Genomic DNA, 13,318 nt, shown 5'->3' with positions numbered 1-13,318 from the left:
TCAGAAATTTCTCCCGTGTCCCTCCTGGGCCAGCAGAGAGATGGGGGGAGAGTCTCAGACATGGCATGACTTCCCTTGCACTCTGTCTGTCTGGTTCTCCCTGTTGGTGGTTCCTGCCAGGGCCCGGGGAAGGTGAAACCTGCCATGTGGCAATGCCCATGGCAAGGGAGAGTGCTGGTCTGTAGGGTGATAGTGCCTCAGCAAGGGCCTCTGCTGCACCCCACCAGGTAATGGCACCCATCCTGGTACATCCCAGCTCTGCCACCCTTTGTGTCAGGTGCCCTGCGGTGTCTGGGGAGATGCAGACCCATGGATGTGACCTCTGCAGACTGGCACAGCCCCTGTGCAATCACACTGCCGATATGTCTAGTTTGGGACTCTTCTATTGCCAGCTGCTTTGCTACAAGCTTGGGGGTATCTCCACACCTTCATGCGGCAGCTGAATCCTTTCGTTCTGTGGCTATAATGGGGTTAGAAACCTATTCACCACCTTGCTACAAGCAAGAACACAGTGAATCCAACGGAATCTGAGTGAAAAGAAGGCTGGAGCTGCTCTCTGGAGGTTGTGTCACTCATCCTCCCCTGGAGCAGGATCAGCTCTCTGTCAGGATTACAGGCCAACTCATTATCTAACCTGATAGCGAAGCCCCCCGCAGCAGTGCTATTCCCCAGCCTTCCTCAGCATCAGTTCTGGCACTTCACTGGCTTTATCAGTAGGATAAATCTTTGGACTGTGTGGATCTATCGGATCTCAGTGTTGGAGTACGAGAGGCAGGCAGCTGAATAGTGAAAGGTGGAGATGGGGAGTGGTGGAGCCCCACATTAAGCGTGTCCAGGAGCACCCATCCACCACAGCAGCGCAAAAGAAAATGTGGGAAGTTGTAGCCAAGTTTTTGGTTTGTTTGTTTTGCTTTGTTTTTCTCAAGTAGAAAGTTAGAGAGTTTCCCTTGGCAGAGAGTCAGTCAGTATTGGGCTCTGGTACTGAAAAGTACTGGAGGTAGAAAACTCGAGCTCAGCTCATCTTGCTGGCTTCCTGAGCAGCTGATTTAAGCCCTGTTTGAAAAAACAAAGCGTGCGTAGTCAGAGCCGAGCGGCTCTGCTCTGCAAACACGGCATTTCAGACTGAACTGTGGGGTATTTTTGACAGACATATGCATAATGATGGGGCAGGTCATGGTGACAGGGGATGGGGCTGGGGGATTCAGTTAACACTGGAACAGAGCAGGGATGGCTTGAGTGGATCCTAGGGCAATGATTTTCAAAGGAAATAGCAACTGTTAAGTTCAAAGCCTCTCATAGCAGTTTTCAATATCTGATTTCATTAAACTCTGCAACTATCCTCTTATGTGATGAAAATTCATGATTTTTAAAACTAAATCTCACACCCCTCCTTAACACTCAGTGCTTACCTCTTTGCTTGGGGCAGAGGGAGAATCACATGAAAAAAATCCTGCTAAATGCGCCTGTATTCCTGCTGACTTTTGATCCAAACAACAGCTGAACTTCAGGTGTGTTTAGAGTGAAACCAGAGTCCCTGTCCAATCTGTGCTGGAGAAAAGAGGAAAGAGCATCTACCAAATTCAGTCCACTTGTGGCCCAAACCCAGATTAATTAAATGCTACCTGGAAGCAGGCGGTGCCTGCTGTGAAATGATAACTCAAGCGATGTCTGCAAGGGAGTTCAGATAAAACTTGGTGAGGTTTTCGGAAGAATGATTGCCGCCAATAACACTATAGGCAAGATTTCAGAACAAAGGCTTTTTCTCATGAGTTAGCAAAAGCAATGCTAGCTATTCAAGATTTATGCCTCCCTCATAAATTACATTTTAAGACCAGGATTCTGTGTCATCAGAAAAGATACATTTTATTTTTATATAGCATCTTTAACACACACTTAAGGAGAATGATGGTGTTGTCAGGGGCTTCAGGTGATAAGAAGGATATTTTTTTTTAATTTTTTTTTTTTTATACCCAGAAGGGTTTCAGCCTGTGAAGTCAGGAGAGGGGAGTTACAGCAGAGTCACCCGCTGACAGATTTAGGGGAGGAGGCAGAGATCAGAGGGAGGGGCATGGTGCACAGAGATCATGCATGTGGAGGAAGAGGCTCCCATGGGAAAGCCATGGCAGATCTGGCCCCTGGAGGTGTCAGGGCCCACCTGTAGCTCCGAAGAGCCCTTTCCATGGTGTCTATACTTCCCTCTGCTCCTTGCCCAGCCCCTCACCCAGCTATAGTTGGAAAAAGCTCCAGGGTTCAAGCCATGTTTGGGTTCCCATGGCTGTATCTCCATGGGATTGTCATGTTGGCACCGACAGGTTCTGACTTGATGCAGGATATGGTCATTAAATTTGCCACCGTGAATTGCCTAAATCTGACCGTGGGTCATCCAGGACTCTGGTCCATCTCTGCAGCAGCTATTTGAGCTCTCCATGTCTTGGGTCACCAGGTTGTGTAAGAACTGCAAATTCTGTGGGTTTAGGGCTGATTCTTAAACCTTTTCAGTGACAGGGTGCATCTTAGTGGTTCAGAAATTGGGAAGCAATAGGCCAGGCATGTTTAAAATCAAGAGTGCTCTCTTACGCCGCAATGCTACCCTCATGACAATCACTGGGAATCTGTACCAATGCAGTCCAAGCCTTTTTCTTCCTCAAAGCTTCCAGGATGACTTGAAGAAGTGAGGAATTCGTTGAGTAAACATGTATTCACTTAACAGCTACATTTTTCTCCCATTCTTCTCAGGTTTTGTCCTTATGAGCTAGTACGTGGCTTATTCTAACCATGAAGGGGGTTGGTCGCTGCTTACCAGTCCCTCAACAGATGTGCCATGACTTTTGCATGATGTTTTCTCCCGACACCAGGGTAACGAGCTCCCTGAGATCGTTGCCTTTCACTCCAGAGTCTGCAGGGAAGCAGCTGGGACAGGCAGCAACATAGTGCCGGTGTAAGCGTGGGTGCAGATCACCCCGCAGCTTCCCTGGGACACCCTAGGCAGCAGATGGGTGTCCCCCTCTCCTTTGGCCTTTCCCTTCCTCCCAGAGGGCTGAACCTCCCCTCCCGAGCGCTGCTTTGCCTCTCTCCAGCAGAGCAGAGGGCTGCCCCACTGCAGCCCAAGTCCCAACGGCTCTACGTCTCCCTTCCCAAAAGAACTTTTGCAAGCTGGATTTGCCAAGGTTTGTTTTTATAAACTTTCCTGTCTGTGCGGCAGGTTAAAGAGCTCTGAAAGGGAAGGAGGGGAGAACGGCGTATTGGGTCATCTCCATGGGAACGTCGTGGGAAGATTGATATGTGCCCCGTGAGGCGGGTGCAGTTATTAGCATGTTCCAGATCCTTTCCTGAAGCCTTTATTTTTTTCTTTCTCTGCCAAGGGGGAAGAAAGAGTGTTTTCAAGGAGGAAAGAATGTGAATATCTGAAATAAAAGCACTGCCACAGATCTCAGCCCTTTCCAGCAGTGGGTCTCCATTACCTGCCACGAGCAAGCATTTGTCACAGCAGAGCTGCCGAGAGCTCCAGCAGCCATCAAAACCAGAGGGAGTCGGGTCACTCTGCCCAGGAAAGGACAACCCTGCTGGTTGTTCTAAGAAGCTCATTAAAAGTTTGCAGGTGCTTTTTCAACTGTAGACAACTCATCAGAGGGATCATGATATTTTCCTAAAACCTGGAAGTACTGCTTGGAAGAGTTGCTCTTGCATACCCAGGGCAAGTGTCTTTGACACACCCCACGGCTTACAACAATTTTGGGTCTTCTCTTGAAACCTGACAATCTTTTAAAGGCATATGAATGAACAAGATATAAGGTTTAAGGCTGCAAGGCTGCATTTCTTGAAGGCACTGTGGTCTGTATCATCTCAGGCACTTCCAAGGAGGTGTTGACTATTTGGATGATTGTTTTACTTGCTAACCTGCTTAAGAGTCAGAGTGCTGTGACCAAGTATTTAGGGTACACCTAAGGGTATGGGAAGATCAAATCCTTAAAGATAAGCTTAGAATGTAGTTCCCTGTATCTGTCACCAAATGACAAGATAAAAACTAATTTGAGATTAACCAGTATAGTCAGGGTTTCATACCCTGTACGGTGTAACAAGGCAGCCCAGAGGCTGGTGGGGGCCACCTGCTTGCAACTGGCCAGATAAAGTGCATTCTCTGTAATATCTTGATACTTAAAGGTTTGATGTTGGCAAGGAATCAATTTTATATAATCACCTTTCTGAACAGGCCCTTGATGGAGTTGTGAAGATTGGAGCTATCCTCTGAGCTGGAAGCTCCTTTCACCTCAGCAGAATTACTACCAGGGTCCTGAGTGCACCAATGGGCTCTGCAGCCACTTTGTCCCCTCCCTGGGGGCTCAGCTGCTCCTGCTGAAAGTCAGCTCTGACTTGGTGCAATCTGGGATGAGACCTGGGAGAATCCTTGTTGGTGGCCTGCCCTCTTTGGATCCGGAGCTGCGCTGAAGCTGTTGTAGGCATGCCTGTGCTCACTGATCCTGACCTTGCCCTGCTGACTTGAGTTCCTCTGTTGACCATGGACATGTCATGTCGCTGCAGACTTTTTTTGACCATCACTGGGCTTTTGGGTGATCCTGGTTCAGGTGCTGTGGGACTGCATCACTTGTCAGTGAGGGCCCCTGCCTGCCTTGCACACCCTCAGCTCTCGGCTCACCTCCCTGCGCACAGGAGCCCACTCCTGCAGTGATGATGTGACTGCTAATCAGAGGGGCATTACCATTACTGGTAAGATGGTACCAGCCATCGCTGGCTGGACGCAGAGCGACGGGGCTTGGCAAGGCATGGGGAAGGAGAGAGGCTGGAGTAGCTCGTTGGTGGTCATGACCACTTGGTGCAACAGATGTCTTCTCCTCTGCTCGCTGCCCCACAAGCCCATGTCTTTCCACATCACAGCATCATCCAAGACAGCGAGATGAACTCCAGCTCAGTTTGGTGAGCTGAGCACAGATCTGAGCACCCAAATCTTTCTGGTGCAGCATTAACCCCAAGGGTTAGAGGAGGTCAGCTCATCTCTGCATGCCTCAGTTTCCTCCCAAAGGCCTGTTCTCCCTGGGCAGCACTGGGGACTGCCAAGAGCCTTCACATATGCTAACCATTTTCAAGAGTGATGGTGGGCTGAAGAAAAGCCCTTCAGTCTAGCTGGAGCCAAGAAAGAGAGACCAGATGGTGCATGACCTGACAAAGCCCCCTGTGATCTTCTGTTTGTTATTCTCCTGCAAGCACATTGCTCTGGGAAAAATCCAAGGGTTCGTTTCCAGGACCCAGACTCTTTTCATGTGTAATAACAACTGCACCTACTCTGGCCACACGCATTGCTCACATGAGGCCCTCTTGCCACTCCAATAAGGTTTTGGGGTGCAGGGGGGCTAGTGAAGTCTCTTAGAAAACCAGGCTTTATCTCAGCATTCAGCTCCTCCGGGGCATGGCTGCAATTATCCTCCCGTCCCATGTTTGTAGAGCACCTAACAAGAAAGAGTCCCAGCCATGATGGTCCTCCCATGGGCGTTACTCCAAAATTACTAGCAACAAGAATATTTTTAAAATAGAAACCTCTGCTCTGGGCTATGTAGTAATTAATCATTAATAAACCATAACACTCAGGAGGAACTTTAATGTTGCAAAGCTGATTTTTAAGAGCTTGTCTAAGTGGACCTGAGTGCAGAAGTGGATCTGTAACACCCTCCTCAGGTGGAGGGTGTCTGCTTCCCTCCCACCCCAATTAATTTCTGTTGGGCAATGAAATTTGGATGACCAGTCTCTGCAGGGCAGGAGATCAGTCTCAGTATCTGTGTGTGTGCAGCACAATTGCGATTGGAAAAGATCAAGGTGCGCATTTGCAATAATAATAATAATAATGTCCCCGTAGTGACATTTCACATGCAAATGAAAAGAATAAAAATATCAGTTCCTGTTATAACTTTGTCACTGCTGTAACCGAATCCAAGTTAAGACCTGAAGCTGTTCCCTCTGCCTGCCTGGCAGCAGAGCTGTGATTCTCTGTTTATTTTCATTTCTAGTCTGAGCAGACGAGAACTCAGCCACAAGCTGAGAAACAAGGCAAGGAGCTGGGACTGAAGGGACAGTCTCATGGTGGCACTTACCAGATGTCAATCTAGTATCAGGCATGCAAAGCGAAGGGTGACAGCAGCTATGCGTGGTGTGACTAATAATTAACCCCCCACCCTGAGGGCTCAGTAGAGCCCTGTAATGAGCCCGTGCACCTGCCCTGGCCAGGGACCTGCTCCACTCCCAGGGCTTCAGCTCTCAGGGCTCTGCCAGGGGTAACGCGCTCTCTCCCCTCCTCCTGCTGCCAGCACTGGGATGGGAAACACTTGTGGCATGGACCCGGCAGGAAAGATTTCTTGCAGTTTTGATTTCAGTCAGTCTTAACAGCTGTTGTTCGCCTGCAATATCCAATTGCATCCCTTCTCTCTCCCTGTGTTAATAGACACGTCTTCCTTACCCATCCCTTGAGATGCGACGGTGTTGGGTGTTTGCTGGTGTGTTTTGTTGCCTTTGCAGAAATGCACATAGATGTATATAACTACTGAGGGCATCTTTTCATCTGAAATTACAGTATCAGTAAATAGTTTTAATTTTATAGTCAGAAACTTTGCCCACGGTTTGTTTGTCCTTGGAAGAGAGAGGAACTAAGGCGCAGTGATTTGCGCTGTTTTGAGCCCAGAACCGTGGGGCTGCCTTCATTCTGCACACGGGCAGCTCCCACACACACAGTCTCACTCCTTGCTCACACAGTGAGTTTTCTGGAAATTCAGAAGCACATCTGTTAATCAGTTTATTAATTGCAAAAATAAGCCCTTTGATATTCATCACTCGGGATCAGAGTTTGGCTAGCTGTGGGAGAAATTGGCAGCCAGGGAGCATAGGCAGGATTTATGGTTGCAGGGCACATGGAGGTAGCACTTATTTGGGCCATGCTCCCAGTAGCTTTTAAACCAAGACAGAGTTCTTCATCTGAAGACATGTTTATTTTTTTGCAGCAGAGAGATTGTCTGAGAATGAAACTGATTATTTAAAAAACAAAGAGGAAAGAAAAAGGAATTGAAACTGTGTAGGCTATTTTCAGCCACCAAGATGAATGAAACGTAAAAAAATAAAATAGGTTGCAAGTTTTGAATTCTAAAAAGATCAGTCTGAAAGCATGAAAATCCAAGCAGGTGCTGTCAGCTCCAAGCACTGACAAGGCAGGCTTTTCTGCTGGCAGATAGTGGAAGATTTCAGCAGATGCACACATGGGACAACACAAATCTGCTCATCTGCAGGGCTCTTTAATTATCAGTGGAGACCTGCGACACATTAACTTCTTTGCTGTTGCTCCTTATTGCTGACTCCTAAAGCTGGAGGCTGCTGATGGAGCTGCTATAAGGGCAGATCAGATCTGCAACCCCACTACAAAAGGCTGCAGCAGGGACTGGCAGAAAAGGAGTTAATGCATCAAGTAGGAGAAGGCAATCTGCAGCTCAGCCCTGTGCCCCCATGCACATCACCATTGTCACAGTCTTCCAGCCTCTCGCTAGTCCTTGTGACTTTTGCTATCATTTACCTCCGCATGAAGCAGGGAAAGATGACCTGGGCAAGGGGCAATCGAGGCTATGAGGAAAGACAGCCTCACCAGTGTAATAAAACCTCAAGACTTCTACTCTCCAGAACTGCTGCCCCCTCCCATAGCCCCCCACACCAGTTCCAGAGAGAAAGCTACACACAGTAATTTGGAAACAAATCTGAGCTGCCCATTCAAGGTGTTGCCCTGAAAATTCACTTTCCACCATGTTGTGCCACCGTGGGACATGCGTGGGTGGGTGGAGGACTGGGAGGGCAGGACCTGCTGAGTGCCAAAAGCTCCGGCCTCGGTGCACATTGCTCTCGGCTGACCCAGCTCTTGGTGGCATCCATGGCAAGAAGGAGCTGCTCCAGCACCAGCGGTGGAAGAGCAGCACTTACCCGATGGCAGCAGGAGACAGCCAGGCTCAGGGGCCTCTGTTTCCACCCCACCTGCCCTTCAGCAAGTCCTGGCAAGTGATGAGCTAGTCCCAGGGAGCCGAGGATGGGTTGTGTCCTCAGCTGGGAGACATGAGGCTGCAGCCCAGCAGCAGACTCAGTGTTGGACCTATGCTGCAACACCTGACCACAAGCAAACCCACATGTGTCTCTTGCCTTTCCCCGGATGGTTCATGCGATGGCAGGTTAATCATCTGCTGGGTGCCAAAGGGGAAGTGAAGGCAGCTCTGCTGCGCCAAGGGCCAGCTTGGTTTCAGAGAGAGAGCAGAAAAACCTTCAGAAAGATGATGTTGGTGAGAACTGAGCTGGCTCTGCACTGAAGTCCCTGCACTGCCTGCCCAGATGCGGGCAGATGGGTGGTGGCAAGCCAGGTCCCAAGGACTCAGCGCTGAGCGCCTGCTGCTCAGCCCTGCAAGCCCAGGCAGAGGCCTCTCGCTGCAGAGCCACTCTCCACACCATGATTCTGAGCACGGCTGCTGGGATTTATGTGATCCAGATGTTTGCATGGGGCTGCTCTATAACCCTCCTCGCACCCGAAACCTGATGGCAGGCTGATCCCTCCATCAGGCAGCAGCACTAGGACCCAGAAAAGCCCCTTCCAGCACAAAGCCCATGCTAATAGGGGACTGGAGGCCCCAAAGGTCACAGAATCGAGGGCTGAAGAGATTTCCAACTGGCTGCACTTGTATTTGGGGCATCTCCTGTCTTTGTCGGTGACTGTGACCGTCAGCTGCTCCCAGAGCCAGGTCCCAGCCCATGCCTGGCCATGGGCATCCCCTGTACCTGCCTAAGGGTAGGGGTGTGATGGGACACTGGCACTGTAAAAATGCAGCACCCATCCTCTCTGCTTGATGCTCCCCTGCTGGGACTAGCGCAATTCATTCTGGTGGAATTATCCTAGTCAAAACAGGAATAGACTGAACAAAAAAGGGCAAAAGCACCTTTTCACCCACGGATTTGGGCTCACGCTCAGGGGCCAGCAGAGATGCTTTTCTGACTGAAGAAGAAAACACCTCCCAGAGCCCTGCCCCTCTGGTCTCTTGCTCATAGCAATTTGGATTGGTGCTATTCAGCTGCACTATATTTAAATTACCTGTCAAGCAACTGCAGTGCATGGTCTTAAGCAATATGACCATATCTGACTGCCCCGGGGGTGCCTGTATCGGCCTGTCTGTGCTGACAGCACTAATGCTTTCTGCCCTGGTGACTAGACAGACGCACAAACAGAGCGGCTGGGGTTTTTAGAGGCTTTGCTAAAGTTTATTAGCTTTTATAACGGTCATGAAAATAATTGGATCTTAGACACACGCCAGCAATTTGGTACAAAGGAGCAAAAAAATGAGGCCAGATGAGGTGTAAATCAGGAGTAACTCCAGAGCTGCTGGTGCGGTTTGAGCAGAGCAAGGGGAGCCGGAGCAGCAGCGCAATGAGTCCTAGCAATGTGGTGGGGTTTGGGAAGGGTCCCAGAGTCTGTCCTTGATGCAGACTCACAGTTACGTGGCCCATCTCGGTGAGGAAGATGATGATGCTGAAATGCCTGGCCCAGGTGCTGCTTCCAGGTGCCCCCGGGAGTGGTACCTGCCCCAGTCACTCCATTAACCTGTTGTGGGTGTCATGCCACCATTGTGGGATGCTTGAATAGGTCCACTGAGGCACTAAGGGCACTGCATGATGGCTGTGGGCACCGCAGCGCTTGCCCCACTGCCTGCCCTGCTCCCATAAGCAGCCACAAGCCAGCTGCCAAGTTCAGGGCTGCCTGTCTACCTGATGCTTGCAGCACCAGCCAGGACCCTCTCGCCTTCCTCAGCACCCATCCCCACCCTGCCCCAGGGCCAGCGATGCTGGTGGCAAGCTCCTGTCCTCTACCAGCACTAGGGCTTTTGCCTCTGAAGCACTTCAAGAAGACCAGCATCACCCCCTTCCATATTGCAGATGGGGAAACTGAGGCCCAGAGGAGCAACCTCAAGCAAGCAAGAGGCCAAGAGAGCCTGCAGTCTCTGGGGACTTGTCCTGTGTGCTGGTGTAAGGGGGTTTTCCCAACCCCATTCCCTGCTGGGAGCCCTTCTGCAAGGCCTGCTCCGGAGGGGAACAGGGGAGGGGTGTGCTGTGTGACCTAAGGCAAGGGCTGGGCGAGCAGGTGGGAGTTCTGGGTGCTGCTGGGAGCCCTGGGTGGGCTGAGCCATGCCATGAGCTGTGCATGAGCAGCCGACTGGGAGCTTTCAACCACAAAGCTGCCGATCCTCTTCCCCCAGCTCCCTTCACGCACACGTGCTCTCCATGCCAGCTCCACCGCAACAAAGCAGCCCCTGTATCCCACTCCATCCCCAGCTCCTCCCCAAGCCCTGTCCCAGCCAGCGCTGAATTTATGAATGAGTCCCCTGCTCTGGTGACAGCGGGCCCTGCCAGCCCGGGGTGGCTCTCTCCAGGGATGGAGGCGCAGCGGGATTCTGCCACCGTCAGGAGCAGCGCATGGTGGGAAGGCAGAGCTTTGGGGTGCACAGCCTGCACCCCACAGAGGGCATGGTGCTGTGCTCCCCTCCCAGCCCCAGCCTGGCCCCGTGTCCACTTGTCAGGGACTACTTCAGATTATAACTCATGAGCTGCCTGTGCCAGGTTGCCAGCTGGCACGGCTGCACAGGAAACAGCTCCTGAGTCCTCTCGTCCCGGCGCAGCAGCAAAGCCCACGTTGGTGCCACTTCCCTCTGCTATGCTGGGCTGGAAACTCTGGCTGTCGGAGGGCGTTCCTGGGAGAGAGGCATCCCTGCTGCGGCACTGGGACCTTGGGCAGGCTGGCAATGCAAACAGCCCGCATTCAATCTGCGTTTTTACTACTAATTAACACAAGGGAGATGAAGAATGGCTGATTTCAACATGCTTCATGCAAAATGAAGATACAGAGCTGGCAAAGCATTCAGCAGCATCACATGTTCAAGGCACATCATATAAAACCACCAGTGACAGCCTGTTTACTTGCCCAACACCTTGTGTGCCCAGAGCTCGGCCCGTACTCCTGGGAAAACCCTTCCAGCACCTCTCTGAGCCAGGTCAGGGCTCATCAGCATCCAGTCATCCAGGCACTGGATGCATCTTATGCTTCAAACATTTTCTTCTGGAGTTGATGCCCAGCACCCACAGCCTCCCAGGAGCCAGGATTTCACCTGGTGCTTCCAGGCCACACTGTTTCCTTCAGCTGAGCAGCTGCTCTGGTCTCATCTGTCCCCTTCCCTCTGCATGCCTGGCTTGGGACCCTGTCCTGCAGCCCTGTGAACCGTAATGAACCTTTCTTGCTGCTTTCGAGTAACTTTGGATCGAGCATTGTGCCAGTAGCTGGCCAGGGTATTTGCATTTATTTTTTCTGCATCTAGATTGCTCTAAGTGTGATCATCAAAAATCAGTCCCCAGGGCTGCAGGGGCTGAGGTCTTTGTGGGTAGTGTGAATGGAAATCACTGCTCCTTGGCATTCGGTGGCTGTGCAGCCTTATCTCCGCTCTGCTCCTTCCTGCTGCATCCAGGAGGTCTTGGAAAAGGAAAGGGGGGCAGGTAGCAACCAGAGATGGGGCTCAGCTCAGGGGTGAGGAAAGAGTTGGTCCCAGCAGGTTGGGTTCTCACTTGCCTTGGTGCCTGGAAGCAGACCGCAGTTGCCATGCATCTCTATTCTCTCCTGAAGCTTTTTTCTTCCTCGTATCTCCCCCATGATCTCCCTGCTGTCACCACCGGCTACTCCTCTTGGAGCCACAGCCCCACAGCTGCCCACAGCAGCGGCTGCAAGGGGCCCGTGGGCTCACAGGACCTCTCGCATGTGCCTGGAGGAGGATATGTGCCCCAGCCCATGGCAGCAGAAACTCAGGGAGACTAAGAGCTGGACAAAAACACTATTGCTGTCTTGTCACACCAGCTCCAGCCTCCAAAGAGACACATTCCCATGAGTTCCTTGTTACTTCTGTTTATTTTTTAAGACTGCTTCACATCCATGCAGATGGGCTGTGATATGAGCTATGCTTTGCTCCCAGTCTGCTTTCATATAAACACACTGGCTACACTAGCCCTGTGAAAAGATGTTTAAACCTATATCTCACACCTTCTTAGGGCTGGCTAAGCCTTCTTCATAACTGCTCTGCACGCCCTTACTTTATTACCTAGAATTAATGTTAACACATCTCCATGATGAATTCAGGGGTACACAGTCCTGATGAAAGCCTTAGGAAGTCATCTACTCTGTGTGTCACAGCCTGCTGCCAGGTGATCTTGGGGCTACACGGAAGAAACCCTCAGATACACCAAGAGAGGCTTCCTGATTTGAGAGCAGAAGCACCGATCCTGCACCCGGCTGCCTGAGTCTGTGCCCAGACCTGCTGCACCCCCAGCTTCCCAAGCAGGCACCGGGGTCTGCTTGCACAGAGCTTCTTGCAGACGATGGGAACAGTAGCAAAAATAAGCATCCTCATCAACATTGGGCAGCGGCCTTAGATTAAGTTAAACACCAATTTAGATAGCTGGTAAGCACATTTCTCTGCTATCTCCACAGCATCTGAGCTCTCTAAAGCCATGTTGAATTTTGCCTGTTTATCTCTCTATATACAGACATTGATGCTGATGTAGATGCTACTGACCCAGGACTAGCTCTGTTGGAGAAACCTTTTACTAGTTATGGTCTGTGCTGTTCTGCCTTGCTCCATCTTGCACATCCAGATGTGGATATGTCAGTGATTGGAGTCCAGAAGTTACCACTCTAAGAAGTTTCTCCCACCAGCTCTTCTTGGCCATCCTGACACAGGGGGTGACTGCACCTTCCCTCCTCACAGCTTACCTGCCCTATTCTCTAGTTTGGTCCAGAAAAAGATCTGTGTTAAAGAAAAAACCTTTTTTTCATTATTATTATTTTTAAGTCAGCAGTTTGTTTCTCTGACCTGAAGATGTAATTCCCCAGTAGTTTAAGCCTCCCTTCGCATGGATGTGTGCTCACATAAGGTCTAATCACTGATCTAATTAAATTGATTTGCTACTGTGTTAAATCAGTGCAGCTATATCGAGCAGATCAGGTCTAAGTTCCTATTCCACCTCATCATAAAAAAATGACAATAAAAAGCACCTTCAAGACTTCAGTGCTAAGAATTCAAACAGGAAGTTATATTTCTTATTTTAAATCCAGTCTCATTATTTCTGGGATGTGGATTTTCGAAAGGGGCTATGAAATCCTTGGCAGTAGCAATATTCATCTATTCATCATGTCCTCTATAGGACATGCAAATATTTATTAAAACCCCTCTAATTATTTTTATTCACTATTTGAGATTGACTA

This window comes from Strix uralensis, chromosome 18, assembly GCF_047716275.1.
Source record: "Strix uralensis isolate ZFMK-TIS-50842 chromosome 18, bStrUra1, whole genome shotgun sequence".
In the NCBI taxonomy this organism is placed as follows: domain Eukaryota; kingdom Metazoa; phylum Chordata; class Aves; order Strigiformes; family Strigidae; genus Strix; species Strix uralensis.
The sequence above is the reverse complement of the archived record's forward strand: the minus strand, read 5'-3'. Positions refer to the sequence as shown.